Source organism: Callospermophilus lateralis, chromosome 1, assembly GCF_048772815.1.
Source record: "Callospermophilus lateralis isolate mCalLat2 chromosome 1, mCalLat2.hap1, whole genome shotgun sequence".
NCBI lineage: Eukaryota > Metazoa > Chordata > Mammalia > Rodentia > Sciuridae > Callospermophilus > Callospermophilus lateralis.
The window spans coordinates 81,496,509-81,512,109 of NC_135305.1; the positions used below are offsets into that span (position 1 = coordinate 81,496,509).

General features: G+C 38.9%; 1 protein-coding gene across 7 annotated transcripts in view; it reads left to right on the forward strand.

Moving 5' to 3' along the window:
• The first annotated feature begins 2,439 nt into the window (after positions 1 to 2,439).
• The window catches only part of Pals2 (protein associated with LIN7 2, MAGUK p55 family member), a 115,645-nt gene continuing 102,483 nt past the window's right edge, over positions 2,440 to 15,601 (forward strand). For 3 of the 7 annotated variants that reach the window (XM_076835378.1, XM_076835383.1, XM_076835388.1), the window contains exon 1: positions 2,440 to 2,495. The gene's annotated coding sequence lies outside the window, so the exon portion shown is untranslated. Of the gene's footprint in view, positions 2,496 to 3,151; positions 3,177 to 3,506; positions 3,524 to 15,601 lie in introns of those variants that run through there. The other 4 variants (XM_076835380.1, XM_076835379.1, XM_076835381.1 and 1 more) reach the window with 4 other exon arrangements.

Sequence of the window (15,601 nt, forward strand, 5' to 3'; positions counted from 1 at the left end):
TTGATAAAATACGGATACTGAAAGAAAAACTTCACTGGCAAGAGCTCCCTGGAAGGGAGTGATTGAATATAGTTATAGGAGGAAAATCATTTTTCTGATTCTGAGGATGAGGCTGAGACTTAAAATGATAAGCCTCTAGTAGCTGCTGTCATTATTTAGAGAACAGTTTTGGAATTGAAAGTAATAGATACTTGTTCTTGCTCCTAGATGTTGAGTCCCTGGTACACAGAGACAATGATGTTGGTCAGGGCTTGTTCTAGATGTAAGTAGAGTTCATGTGCATGTTGTGATTTAAGGAGTAGAGACTACCCTTATACCCTAAAACTTCCCAAGCTAATTTTATCTTACTTGCCATGAGTGGAGGTGGACTAGGACGTTGGAACATTGTTTCTACAAGATCCTTGAGAAAATAAAAATGCACTATAAGGGATCAGCAACACACACAGAAATGTCATCCACACCCCAGACCTGCTCCAAGAGCAACTTAGGGCAAATACACTAGCTGGGTAGGAGAGGGTGTGGTAAGGTGGGAATAGAAGAGACGTTTACAGAGTTGAGGTAGGTAGGGTGAAGCAGGGAAAAGCCATTGGGAATCCTGGGGCAGCAATTCCCTGAGAAGTCTGCTGATTCCCTGAGAAAAGAAACCACATGCTTTCCTACTGCCTCTGCCTTGACAGGCTACTGGACCCATTCCATGTTATTTCATCCAGCTGGCCTGACTATAGGGGGTCACAACATCTGCCCAAAGTTATACTGTGCACTTTCGCACATTCAGGTTTCCTTAATTGCTTTCAATTTCCCTTCCTCAGGTTTGCTGTTCTAGGAAAGAAGGTTCTAAATTAAAACTCTAAAAAGTGCCCCTATGTATTAGTTTGCAAAATTAATGATCCTCATGGAAAAGCAAATTAATCTTTGATGTCTGGTTGAAGCTAAAGACAAAACTCACTGCTTTGAGCAATGGGCCCTCTTAACACCCACATCCCCATGGCATTATCTTCCTCCTTGCCATGCCTGCCACGTTAACATAACTCTGAATCCAAAGGGCCATGATACATTCACTAGTTCTATAAACATTTATGAAAAACCTGGATTGTGCAGCAGCTGTGCAAAGGTGCCTAAGAGAAACCAGGAAAGGATGCATAGAGGAAGCCACCTGATGTATTGTCACATGAGAAGTTTTACTTGCACTTTCTACGTTCATGGTTTGAAAAGGCTGCAGTAAACATTTTGTTCCATTGAAATAACAACCTAATAGCTTCTTCTGCTTTAGGAAGAACACGACAGCTTTTCCAAAAGCACCCATCCTTGGGCTGAGGGTTCGCAGAAAAGTCCAAGGGGATAGGGATCGGAAGTGCTTTGACTGTGATGCTGTGTTTTTATAGCTAGAAGCCTCTGCTGCACTGCGTTGCTCACTTCCTTTCAACTGAAAAATTAAATCTGCACTCCTGTCAAAATGTGTCATCTGCACACCGGGACAGTCCACAATTCACCGGGCTCCACGAGGAGCCAGGACTGAGAGGATGGCGAATCCCCTCCGATCCAGGTCTGGGAGGGCCAGATGTTTGGGAGGAGCTGAACAAACTGTGTCCGGGGAGTGTCTGGCAAAGCCGGCTCCAGAGTTCCATGGGAGCTTTGGTAATATGAAAAGAGCTAGTGTCTGTCCATTTCCTAGGGTGTGATCCCACTCTCCTGTTGAGCCTTTGGGAGAAAATTCATGCAGGACATGATGCTACAGAACCTGACAAATACACATCAAAGTCAGGGGTGTGTAAGGGAGAAGGGGCAGATTTCCCGTAGGCTTTTCTTCGAGGTTTGTTTCTCCTTTGTGTCCCTGGACTGGATACTTTCACTGTAAACTCTCAGAAAGGGCAGGGAGGGGCCTCTTTCATGTCGGGTGGAATATCTTGGCCAACAGTAAATGCTGAATGACAACGACGATTTCGGCCTGGAAGATCAGCGTGGACTGGGTGGGACAAACCCTCCTGCTAGCACTGCGCGGCGACGGCTGTGCCCTGACCGCGAGCCCGCGGCTAGGCGACTGGGCGCGAGCTGGTAGGCAGGCCGGGCGCTCAAAGGGGGCTCCACCTGGCCGCCGCGCCGCGGCCGAAGGGGCGGGGCCCGGCTTCCCGGAGGCGGTGGCGCCTCCTCGCGCCCGAGCGCGCGCTCCCCGGCGTCCCGCGCACGCGCGAGGCCGGGAGGGAGCGCGCCCCCGCGGCGGCAGCAGCGCGGGGAGGAGGAGGAGGAGGAGGGTGGCTGAGGGGAGGTTGGCCGCGCGCGCGGTGGCGGTAGCGACCGGAGCCAGGGCGGAGTGGGTGGCGACGAAGGGGGCGGAGGGAGGGGAAGGCGGGGGACAGTGAGAGACGCATTTCTAATACCCAACTACAAGCCCCGAGTTTGTAGATGGGGCTGCTCAGCGGCGCCTGCGGCTGAGGGAGAGCAGCGGCGGCGGCGGGAGCAGAGGAGCGGCGGCGCGGAGGCGGCCGAGGTGCGAGCCGGTGAGTTGCTGGGGCCCCAAGCCACTCGGGTAACGGTTTCGGCGCTCGCCGGCCGGCCTGGGGGCGCCCTGTTGCTTTCTTGCAGCGCGCCACGCGGGACCCTGGCCCGCCCCGCCCCTGGGCACCTGGGCTTCCGCGGAGGTGGGGGCGGCGCGAATAGGGAGGCTGTTTGCAGCTCCGACGCCCGGCCCGCCCGACTCGCGCCGAAGGGGCGCCCTGGGCCGGACACCTAGCTTGCGGGCTGCGTGCAGCGGTCGGGCGGGTAGGAGCGCGGCAACGTGTCTGGCGCATGCTGCTGGCAGCCGCGCGGCGCCTCGCGCTCTCCGGCGTGGCCCAGGCTGGAGCTGGGGTTGGGACTACCGGCGCCTAGGGCCCTCTCTAGGCGCGGAGCTCGGGTGCTGACACCCTCTGCGGCTGGAGTAGCGTTAAAACATGAATGGAGAGACGCGCCGGGGGCGGTGTTGCTGTGACTGACACCTTCGGGGTCAGTCCCGAGAGGGGGCGATTCCGCCGGTTTCTGGCTCTCTCTCGAGCTCGGAGTTCGGCGGGGAGGAGGCTTTCTGCAACTACTGCTGCTACTTCCGAGGCACGAGATTCCAGTTGTTTGGCCAAAGTGGTTGTGGGCAGAGCACGCACTGCTCCGGGGGCATTCGCTGCAGAGACCGTGCCCCCTGATTTTAGGTACATTTATCCGGAACCAGAAAGGTGCCGGGGCTCCCCTCGCCCTCCCCCTCCTTCTCTCTCAGGGCGAGGGGGTGGGGTCAGGAGGGAGTCGGTTGAAGGATCCGACAGTGTGTTGACAGCTTGTGGATTGGTTGGTGGGCGTTTTTTTGCAGAAGACTTTTTGATACTTTATTGGGAGTTTAGTCTCAATCCTATCAGCTCCTGGGATTATATCTATTAAACTTCATCTGTTGAGGCGTGCATTTGTGTAGGTGGGGGAGGGAGAGGCGAGGAAGAGAATTGAAGACTGACCGGGAGGCTCAGAAAATTCTCCGCATTACTTATAAACAGCCGGTTAAGGTCAGGTTAGCCACGTTTTCCTCTTCCTATGGCTTTGAGAATTGTTGGAATTTTACTTCATGCTTGCTGAATTGGTTACCTTGTAATATAGCCAAGAACATTGCGGGGGAGGGGGGTGGCGGCATTAAAATGCTCTTCAATTGGAGTATGATTTAGCATTCATTTCTTCCCGTGAAATCTTTGAAATAATAGATCAGAAGCTTACATTTGTCAAATGTATTAGGCGAGATAATACACTGTTATTAATGAGGAGATAGTTTTGGTACATAGGTCTAACAAGGCACCTCAGCTAATAACGTACTGCTTATTTTAGGTGTCTACTGTGCAATTATGATAAGCATCCAGGCCTGATTATAGTTGTCTTCAGGGCCTGATTACTGTAAATAAAGAACTTTAGTGATTGTGTCATTTTGAGGTCATTTGTATCTTAAATCTATCATACATTTAAATACATATTTAAATACATGTTTGCACAATGTTTTACTCCTTAAGGCCCATGCTTTTTTTCTTCTAGACTACGGTTACATAATATACACATGGTAACACTTTTAATTGCTCTAGTTTGTCCTATAGAGACCACACAGGGTGAAAGGAGTGTGTATGTCCTTATTGATGCCATTGATTTTTTTTTTTTCCACGTAGAAATCAAAATGACTGCATGTCCACCTCTTTACACAGTACAGAATTCCCCCACCCGCTTTAGGGTAACTGTTGGATTTTCAAAAATGAATCATTTTTCTTAAACATTGGAGGGAGCAATTTGCTTTTTGGAGTCTCATTTCAGGCTGAAATTGTTCTATCAGACCACCCAGACTGCTTCTCCCCACCTTGTTTTAGCTTGGGATAAGCAAGAAAAATCTTGAGAAGCTGTGTTACCTTAAAAAAACACACAAAACAACTGTTTTTAACAATAAGTTGGCTGTTTGAAAATTTACCATCCCTTTATATTATTCTTCAATATTGAATAATGAATGGTTAGTGAAAGAAAACAGATGTTTAAATTAAATACCTTTTGCATTTTTGACATTTGAGCCTTATTAAAAGTGGGTAGCATCAGCAAATTATTGCTGAGGAAGTTTCAAATAACACAGGGTTCATGTTAATCAAAGCCTGTTACAAAAATACCAATAAATAAATAAATAAATAAATAAAAGAGGCAAGAGGACTCATTTGAAGTTTTTACATGATTTAATGTAAGTTACCTAGTTTTCTGGTAAAGAAAATTTTGTTAATTTTACTTTCCAAAGTATTTCACATGATGAGGGACTAAATTTGTATCATACCTCTGCTTCAAGTAAATAGTTAAATTGGAAGGGATGTGCTGATCTTTATTTCAGAAAGAATGAACACATGCCTATTTCTCTGCTGCTTTGAGATATTGTCAGCCCTGAAAAAAATTATTCTAGTTTTGTTTTACCCATAGGTTCTTCCTTATCGAAATTAGTCTTCACATATGTAAATACTGCATCATAAGAGCAGATAACAGGAGATAGCTCTACTGATATGGTGCTAGTGAATTAAAAATTTTATGTTACTTTGTAGGAATCAGTTTTGCTTAGAGTATTTTGGTCAGTCTCAAAGAAGCTGCAGTGATTTTCCCACACTTTTTTTCTTTTCTTTTTTCTGTTTGTGTGTGACCACTGGGGGGAGACTTTACAGTTTAGCTTGACCAAATCCCTCCTTTGCTTACACTGGCTGCTAATTATCTTGGGCACTTTGCCAAACTGCTGGGAAGTATGTACTAAGGAGGATGCTCTTAGAATCCAGTCTTGATCATGTGTTTAATGACTTTTCTTTCTTTAACTCACTCCACACACACAAAGTACCTCTCTTTATATGCTGTATTATTTTAACAGTGTTCTTCTTGAACTGTTACTAAGTGTGCTAACTAAGGATCTAACATAGTATGCAAGAAAAGAATCATGACTGTTATAGTTTTCAAAGATCTAACTTTACTGACATTAATCTTAGAAGTACTGTAGCTTTAGTTACATGCTTGAAATACACAGATATTGTCTGAAAGGATCTGGAGAGATTATCTGTCTTCTGTGAGGTATATTATATCCAAACCTCTTTAAGCAGATTGGTCTCCTCTTTTTAAAAGCTTTAGAGGAGGAGATATTGAAATATCCCTTGTAACCAAGTTTAGTGTTCATTTCACTACAAAAGAGAATTTCATCCTTAATCAGAGTCATAAAGATAAAGAGTAAAGCCTACACCTGTTGACCATTGAACTGTGGTTATTCTTTTAAAGTATAACAAAGTTGGAAGTCTTGTTTTTACTCTTTCTATACCTGATAATATTTTACCTTGTTAATACTCAATTCATAGTAGTGAACTCAGGAAACAAGCGATTTGCCATTTATAGTAGTTTAAGGCAACTTAAGTTTTATGACTTTCCTTAATCATGATAGAATAATTTGAAGATGTTTTTATAATCTTTGTGAATTCATCTATGGAATAACAAAAAGGATAAAATTTGGAGTAGTGCCTATCATTGTGGATTGTTCTCCTTTTTTCCCTTAATATCATTTTTCTTTTGTTCTAAAGTTCCTTTCTCTTCCTTCCTTTCTTCCTTATATAGTATTCTAGTAAAAATATATTTCTCACTAACTTTAGGATTGTGTTAAATACTTGAGGATGGTAATTTCTAAAGGCTTATAAATTAAAGTTATCAATAATTAAGAAAAAATGAGATTAAAAGATAGTACAGTGCGTTTTCTTTAAAAAGTTTATTTTCAAATCCTTTCACAACTCATTAGCTCCTATACATGATCTCATCTCTAGTTACCTTATCAACGTATGTGTTTTCCTCTTAGACCTTCTACTCTCTGAAAACTTTTTTCCATTCTCCTTTTTACTGTATTCCATCAAAATCCTGCAATTTTTTTTTTCCTTTTTTCCCAGTAATGCCAGTGTTTACTCCTAAGACTTTTGGACTCCTTGTTTACTTGGTCTGGAACTCTTTTCCTAATCATTACATGACTGGCTCGTTTCCTAGAGTAGAGTAGAGTAGAGTAGAATAGAATAGAATAGAATAGAATTTAGTATCAAAAGCATTACTATCTAACCATTCTTCTAGAATGGTAGCATGAACTAATCTATCTCATTACTTTTTTTTTTTGTAAATTTTTTTTTGTAAAACATTTTCATCAAATTTCATTTGGAATTTTTATAATATTATCTGTGTGCTCTCACCAGAAGGTAAGCCCTGTGACACTAGTGATCTGGTTGTTTTTGTTTTATTCTGTGTTTCAAGAACTTAAGACATGTTCCTGGCACATAACTATCATCAGTGAATAATCATTTTTAAAACTCTGAGATTATGGCCTGCCTGAGTTTTTGCTGCTAAAATATTCTATTATAAAATATGAGTATATGGTAGGCTTTTTTGGGGTCATAAGTAATTAAAGTCCATTCTATATAAATAATAGGGGAGTTGGGCATGGGTGGTACACACCTGTAATCCCAGTAACTCAGGAGGCTAAGGCAGGAGGATTGGAGGATTGCAAATTTAAGGCCAGCCTCAGCAGTATATCAAGGCCCTAACCAACTTAGCAAGACCTTGTCTCAAAACTTAAAAAATACATAAATAAAAAGGGCAGTGGTAAAGTACCCATGGGTTCAATCACCGGAACCAGGGGTGGGGGATGGGGGGTGGGTAAGGCCTGTTGCAGAGTGGGGAATTATTGTTAAAATGTAGTGAATGCCTCATGGAATCTCAGTGCTGGAGCTTGGGAACTCCAGTGCTAGTAGAACACACTACATCTTTTTATTCTGTACCATGCTTTTGCCTTATTTCTTCTCTGGCTACAGAGGACCAATTCCTATTCCTCTTAATGGAAAATATGGCAGCCAGCAGCTTCTATGATTTCATGGTATTAGCCCAGACAACTAGAAATGGAGTCATATAGTACCAATTTCTTCCCTGTTTGACAAATTATATTGTATTACCAGATCTTGGTGTACTTACTGTGCCCTGTGATAATTGATATGTATCCTTGGTCATTCCCCAAAACTCATCTCTCCCCTTTCTTACTTGATCTTCAGGTCTATATGTACATGTGTATATAAAGGGGGAAAATATCATGATAATAATGGAGAAACTGGGAAAATAATTGCAATTTGTATCACAAAGACTAACTTCCTTAATATATAAAGAGTATCTGCAAGCCAGAAAGAGAAAGATCAACCATCAAATGGGCAAAGATCATGAACAGATAGTTTTCAGAAAAGAATATTCAAATGGTTCTTAAGCATATGTTAAGACATTCAACCTCACATATAATACAAATATTAAGCAAAACTATGAGATACCATTTTTACCTGTTAGATTGACAGATTTAAAAAGTTCCATAAACACTTTGAAGAGGATAAAGGTTCACAAGTGCTCTCACATTGCTGGTGGAAATATAAATCTGCATAAAGTTATATAGATGTTTGTGAGAGGGTAAAGAGCTAGTATATAATTTATTTATCTGAACACTAACATTTATTGCTATGTTTTGGTTTTACTCATGTGCTTTAGTTGGCTTTTTCACTGCTGTGAATAAAAGACCCCATAAGAACAATTGTAGAAGAGGAAAAGTTTATTTGAGGCTCAAAGTTTCAGAGGTCTCAGTCTACACACAGCACTCCATTCCAGGGCTCCAAGGGAGGCTGAACATCATGGCAGAAGAGTGTGGCAGAGGGAAGTGCTCACATGATGATCGGAAAGCAGAGAGATCATTTGCCAAATACAAATATATACCCCAAAGCCAAGCCCCCAATGCCCCTCCTCCTCCAGCAGCACACCACCTGCCTCCAGCTACCACTCAGTTAATCCCATCTCAGGGATTAATTCATTGATTGGATTAAGGCTTTCATGACCCAATTATTTCTTCTCTGAACCCTCTTGCATTGTCTCTTGTGAACTTTTGGGGTACACCTCACATCCAAACCATAACACTCATGAGACTACCTTATTGGGCCTTTCCCTCTTCTTATCCCCACTAAAAAGAGATTCCTTTTAGGGTCCTATTTAGATTTTCTCCCACCTTCCCAGGCCCCCTTTCTTCTAGTATTTATAAGATTGCTTACTGTGTCTGTGTGCCTGTGTACCTGCACACATGCTGGTGCATCTACTGGTGCATATTTGGTTACTGTCTCAGGCTAAGCAGGCTTTCTACCACTGAACTCCAACTCAACCCCTGCAAAGGTGTTTCTAAATCACTTGAGATTTTCATATTCTTGGTATCCTTCATAGAGCCTAGTGCTTTGTTAGCTATTTAGTAGTACTGAGTAAAGATTGAATTGAAGCTTTGTATAGACCCAGTTCATAATTTTATATTTTTGGAAGAAATATTTTGTAAAATGTGGTAAATGTACTTGTTTATTAAGACAAGTGTGTGTCAAAGCAGTTTTCATAAATTTTGATGTATTATTTGTTATAGTAATGGAACTTTACTTTTTCGTGGTTCCTCTGTTCTGTATATATAGATCTTAGTAGGGTAGGATAGATGTTGTTAAAAGCTGGAGGCACATAGGTCTGTTTCCAAAAATTTGTGAGAAAGGAGGAGGAAAATGACTGAGTGGATTAAAGGCCATATATTTAAGAAAGGAAAACTGAAGAGTGAGAGATTAGTTTAAGGAATTGGTGAAACTCAGAGGGACTACATTTTTAACATAGGAAAATGCTAAGCTGATTTAGTTAAATGCATACTTCAAGAATACATACTTAATGGAAGCTGGGTGGGGTAATCCCAGCTACTCAGGAGACTGAGGCAGGAGGATCACAAATTCAAGACCAGCCTGGGTGATTTAGTGAGACCCTAACTCAAAAAGGCCCTGGAATGTAGTTCAGTGGGTAGAGTGTTTGGTAGCATGCACCAAGCCCTGGGTTCAGTCCATATTACCCCCCACCAACCACCTACTGTTTATAATATCTATTTTATTTTTTAGGTTGTTTTGTCATAAAGTAACTCTGATGTGGGAGTTCTCTACCTAAGTGGGCATCAATCCTTTGGAAATATCCTACACTAAAGATTCTAATTAGTAAGTCTGGTGTGGGGCAGAAACATGTTTATATTGTTGAAGTCCCCAGGAGTCATTACTTGAGTGAAAATAATACACACTATGGAATATTCTATTTAATAATCAAATCATTCAGCACAACTTATAGGTCCTATATCATTTAGAAAAACATAACCCTAGAATTTAGTCTGCCTCCCTGGTCTGTACTTAAGCCAGATCCACACTGTGACATACATCTCATTGGTTAGCATTGCTTTGCTCATATCCATACTCTTTTCCTCCTTTGCCCTCTTATTTTTTCTTCAAGAAGCCATCATTAATTGGCCTCATCCACAATTTATCTTTTCAGCATGGAACAAATTATAATAAGCACTTATGTAAATGGCAAGTATGGAAGTGAGTGAATGATTTAAGTATTCATGTGAGTGAATGATGTATTTTGTTCATTGGAACCTTGAATATATATGACCAGTTTTCCTATTTGGACTTACCTTTTTTTTTTCCCTTTTGTTATGTTAAATGTTCTCTGCACATTATCTCATTTGCTCATTGTGGATCCAAAATCAGATTTAAAAATCAAAATGAAATCCTTAGTTTCCTATAGCTGCTGTAACAAATTGGCACACTTAGTGATTTATAAATAAAAGCAGAAATTTATTCTCTCACAGGCCAGATATCAGAAATCAGTATTATTGAGCCAAAATCAAGTTATCAGTAGGACCATGCTCTCTCTGAAGGATCTAGAGCAGAATCCATTTGTTGGTTCTTCAGGTTTCTGGTGCCTCTTGGTATTCCTTGGCTTGTGGCTGTACCACTCCAGTCTTAAAGGCCAGCATTTCTAATCTCTCAGCTCTGTTTTTCTCCTTTCTTTTCTCTATGTGTCTCTTACTTTCTCATCTCTCAAGCATAAGATCTTTTACTTAACATCCAGAAACTCCTTTTCTTAATAAGGTAACTTTTATAGGTTCTAGTAATTAAGACATAGATTTTTAGAGACAGGATATTAATCAGCCTCCCATCATGATAGTTCAGATGGTTCAGAAAAAGGAACAGGGTCTAGTAAAAGTTCTTTTTCCTCATCCTGATTCATTTCTAAATTAGTGTTTCTCAACCAGGTATAATTTTGCTGGTCCTCTCCCCTAGGAACATTTGAATGTCAGAACTAAGGGGGATTGCTTCTAGTGTTCATGGGGTTCAGGGGTTCTGCAAACAATTTTATAGGACAGTCCCCCACAAGAAAGAATTATCTGGCCCCTAGTGTCAGTAGTGCTGGGCTTGAGAAACACAGTTGTAAAGGTATGTATTACCAATCTTTGTGTATTGTTCCACAAAAAATTGTACGCCTTTATCAGTATATATCATGATTAAAACCCTCTAATATGATTTGATCAGATTGGTGGTGGTTTTGGCTGATTGAAAGTTGATTTAGTGAAGAGTCATAATGTACCTTATATAGTATATAATTACTTAAAAGTGTAAATGTATGTTCATATGTCAATCTTTTCTTGAGGATACATCTTGGCAGGAGCTCTGGCTCATCATTCTTAACTAGTGTGTTGTCCTTAATAACCAGCTTTGGAATATGAAACAGTGTATTTTATGATTCCTTAATTGTTAACACTTACCTTGTTCACCCTTAAGGGTTTTTGTTGTTGTTGTTTGTTTATTTGTTTTTTGTCACTTGGTCTCTTAAAGTCTTTCCAAATCATTGAACTAGGTTTTCATATGAAGACCAGTATAACTACCATGGTCTTGCATCAAATACATTATACATAAAGAAAAAGAAATTATATTTTGTACAAAAAAATGACTAAGGAATTGGAAGAACTACTTCCAGTTGAAGTTCATACACACACACACACACACACACACACATTTTTTTGTACTGGGGTTGAACCTGGGAGCACTTTACCACTGAGGTACATTCTCAGCTCTTTATTTTTTCATTTATAGCCCTTTTTATTTTTTATTTTGAAACAGGGTCTCATTAAGTTGCTGAAGCTAGCCTTAAATTTGTGACCCTCCTGTCTCAGCCTTCCAAGTCACTGGGATTACAGGTGTAGCAGCACCATGCATGGCTCCTTTTTGTATCTTCTAATATAGTGATATAGTGAGAACTAATGCCACAATTGTTTACAAATTCTTGGAAGTTTCAGGAAATTTTATTTAGTACTATACTGGAAGTTTGTAAATTACCATAGACTATTACTATAAATACTGTATTAACATGACTAGTTTAATGATGAGTTCATTTTCTGCTAAGAGAAATACTGAGTTTTACTAATTATGAAAAATGTTATTTAAAATCTTATTTACTGGGAAAATATTCATAGTTTTTTATATAGTTCAATCATACAATTCCTTGAAATTAGTTAATATAGTTTATTCTTTGATCTCTTAGCATGGTAGGGGAGTTAGAGACTAGGTTATAACCTCAGTTTTTCTAACTTCTAGTTCTTTTATGTTAGTTAGGACACATGGCTATATTTAGTATCAACAATAAATTATCTGTCCCAGAATGGTGGAATTTGAAGTATACATCAGTATCATGAGATACACGCCAATGTGGAATAGAAATGAAAGATTGACAGTATCAACCTGATTCCAAAATTTGAGAAGTGATAACATTGTCCAAAGGACATACATGCCCCATTAGCAATGATGGTTAAGAACGAAATTAAAATATTATTTTTGCTTTCCAAAAAAAAAAAGAACCCAAAACAATAAATTATCTGGTAAAAAAGTCTGGAGTTGCTGCTGAATTCAGTATGCCTCTTATCTAAAATAGGGGTATAATATCTACAGGATTGAAGTAAAAATTTAATGGCTAATATAAATCAGAGCCCAGAGTCTGGTATGTTTCAGGTATTCGGTAAATGTCTTTATCTTTTTTCTTAGTCGGGTACAGTATTGAATGTATGGTGGATAATAGTGGTTGAATAAACATGTTTTTAGTTGCCTTTGCTTAATTCACAGCTTTCTTTTTCCTGTAATATAAGAGGAAGGTCTCATTTAGTAGACATTTTTAAAGGAATTTTGATTTTCAAGTACTTCAATAACCATTGACTAAAGTTAATATCATTTTACATGACATTTCAACGTGTTTACTAAGGCAAGTTAAATATTGGGTGGCAAAATGAACTAGGTAATCTCAGATTCCTTCCAACTTAAAGTTTTATGAAATTGACATAGTCCTGGTTTATTTCTCATGTGTTTCCCCTAAAAGTGTACCAAAGTTAAATAGTGTTTGGTAATGTAACATTTTGTTTTGAATAAAGGTCCATTTTCACATAATAGTCTTTTGAATGAATGTAGCTGTCTTCAAGTGAATATGTTTCTTTTTATTGCTAGATTGGGTATGTTCTATATACATGATAAAATATTTTGTAGAATTCTTAACTTTAGTTACATAGATAATTTATCTCTTTCTCATCTTTTAAATATTTAAATAGTCCTTTGTATAAGAAACTTAGGTAACTGAGTGAAAAAAATTAAAGCATTGAAGCTGTTTATTTTAGAAATAAAATGATCATGCATATTTTTATCCAAATTGATTAAATTGTTTTCATTTTCTTAAGTTAGTGTTCCTTATGAAGGAGAATAAATGAATAATTTTAAACCATGTTTTTAAGAATGTTGCAATATCTTTTTTTAAATATATTTTTTAGTTTTTTAGGTGGACACAATATCTTTATTTCATTTTTATGTGTTGCTGAGAATCGAATCCAGTGCCTCATGCATGCAAGACGATCGCGCTACCACTTGAGCCACATCTCCAGCCCAAGAATGTTGCAATATCTTGTGAGACAAAGTAGTCACAGTATACCCTCTCCAAACTTTAGTATAAAGTTCTTAAAAAACCTTAGGTAGACATATTTTTTCTATGAAGGAGTTTAAGACATTATAGGGTAAATAAGGTTAAGGAGACTGGGATTATGAATGAATCCATACAAATTCTTTTAAGGTTTAACATTCACCCAATTAAAACATTAAGTAGGACGGTGAAGCACACCTGTAATCTCAGCAGTTTGGGAGGCTGAGGCAGGAGGATTGCAAGTTCAAAGCCAGCCTCAGCATTTTAGGGAGGGCCTAGGCAACTTAGTGAGACCCTGTCTCAAAATAAAATATGAAAAGGGCTGGAGATGTGGCTCAGTGATAAAGGGCTCCTGAGTTCAATCGCTGGTACCACCACCACCAACAACAACAAAAAGTAAAATATATCAGATTATCAACATTTTATTCAATGTGGAAATACCAGGTAATATATAATTAGTTTCCAGTCATCACTACTTTCTTGAAAGAAACTTTTGAGGATTTCCAGTCTGGGCCAAAATAAAGTGCTCATAAATACTAAAAGGAATTTTTGAGGATGTCTTGGGTGTCTTAGTCAGAACCTTTCTTAAGTGTGTACTGAAAGTATCTTCTATTCCTACTCTGCCATTTCTTTTATTCCTTTCTTTTGTCATCCTAACCTGGAATTCCCTCTTTCCTATCCAACTCCAAAAAGAGTAACTAAGAATTTGTTATTATCAAGTAGAAATTTTCAGTAAAAGTAAATATGAATATATATATTCTGAAATTTCACATAAGAAAAGGATTGCTTTATATAAGTTTGAGAAAAGAAACCACGTCTTTATTTCCTCTAGCCAAGCATCATAGGCTATGCTTATTATTATTTTTACTATTAAATGTGTTAGGAGAAAACAGTTGTTCATATAAATGGTGTTATGTACAACACACTATAAGTTCTTAAAGAATTCAGAAAAAAATTCTCACCTGTGGGGAGAGACTCACTGATTAATTTTGAATTGATTGAATTAATTTTGAGGCAAGTTTGAAGGCCCATTTAGCTCTACAATTGATTCTACAAAAGTAGGAGTTGGGCCATAAATTTATTAGGTATTGAATAACCAAGGGAAAAATAAAGCATACTTAGATGGGATGAGTAACATGAGTGAGGGTTTTTAGGTAGGAATGAGATGTGTGATTGTGCAGATAGGAAATAAAAAGATGTGGTTAGAAAAGAGAGTTTATAGTAAGGAAAAGAGTGAATTAGGTTGAGTAGATGGAAATCTAGGGTTTAAGAAGAGAAATTTAAACATTCCAGATGGCAGAAAACCAAAAATATTCTAATGTAGTATAGTTCTTAAAATATTTTAACAGGATCACTGTAATAGTTTTATGTCAGGCCAGCCTCCACAATTTTGCAAAACCTTGTCACAGGATAAAAAAACAATTGTAATTTCAGTGGGACCTCTGGTGCTTTCTGCTTGAACACACAACTAGCATTAGTAAATTCATTTTAATTCTTGAAATATTTTAGTTAAGAAATATTTGAAGAGACTGCTTCTGTGAGCCTAGGAATTCGAGGGTAGTCAAGTGCATTGCTTTTTCCTTGGTGCTCTGAATAGCCCATTATATCTGGAGGAAGGGATTTATGTTAATGAGTAAGGTAGTTCTCTCTTCCCCTTGCTTATTTATGATGAATTTATTTTTTAGGTAAACTTTAAAAAAAAAATGAATGTTACACTATAAACAATTGAGTATGGAAGAAAGAATGCACCATGTATATTAAATTTCTGTCCTTAATCCATATACTTAATCATTGCAACAGTTTCCAATTGAGTTATATTAGAAAAGTGTTTCTCAACAATTCATGACTGGCATTTTTGGCAGTATTATGGTTTGGGTCTTGGGATTGTCCTGGTCACTACTTAATGTTTTGTGCCCCTGTTCTCTCTCATAGTCACTGACAATTAAAAAATGCCCTAATACACTTCCAAATATTGCCTTGGGAGAGGTGTGGTATTGTAATTTTTAAAATTATACCATATGTTAGAAGACATATGTCCATGTTTTCAACCAGGCATATAACTAGTGACTATACTGTAAAGAAAGAATATTTGAGCATACATATACTTTGCAAGGAGGCCCAGAGAACTGTGGAAGAACTATGCTTGCTTGTGAAGTCGTTTATTATAAGATTATTCAGTCTTACCTGCTTTCTACAATGATAGCATTACTTCCTTGTGTTTTCAGTTACCTTTTTTTCCTTTAGTGTTTTGTGATTT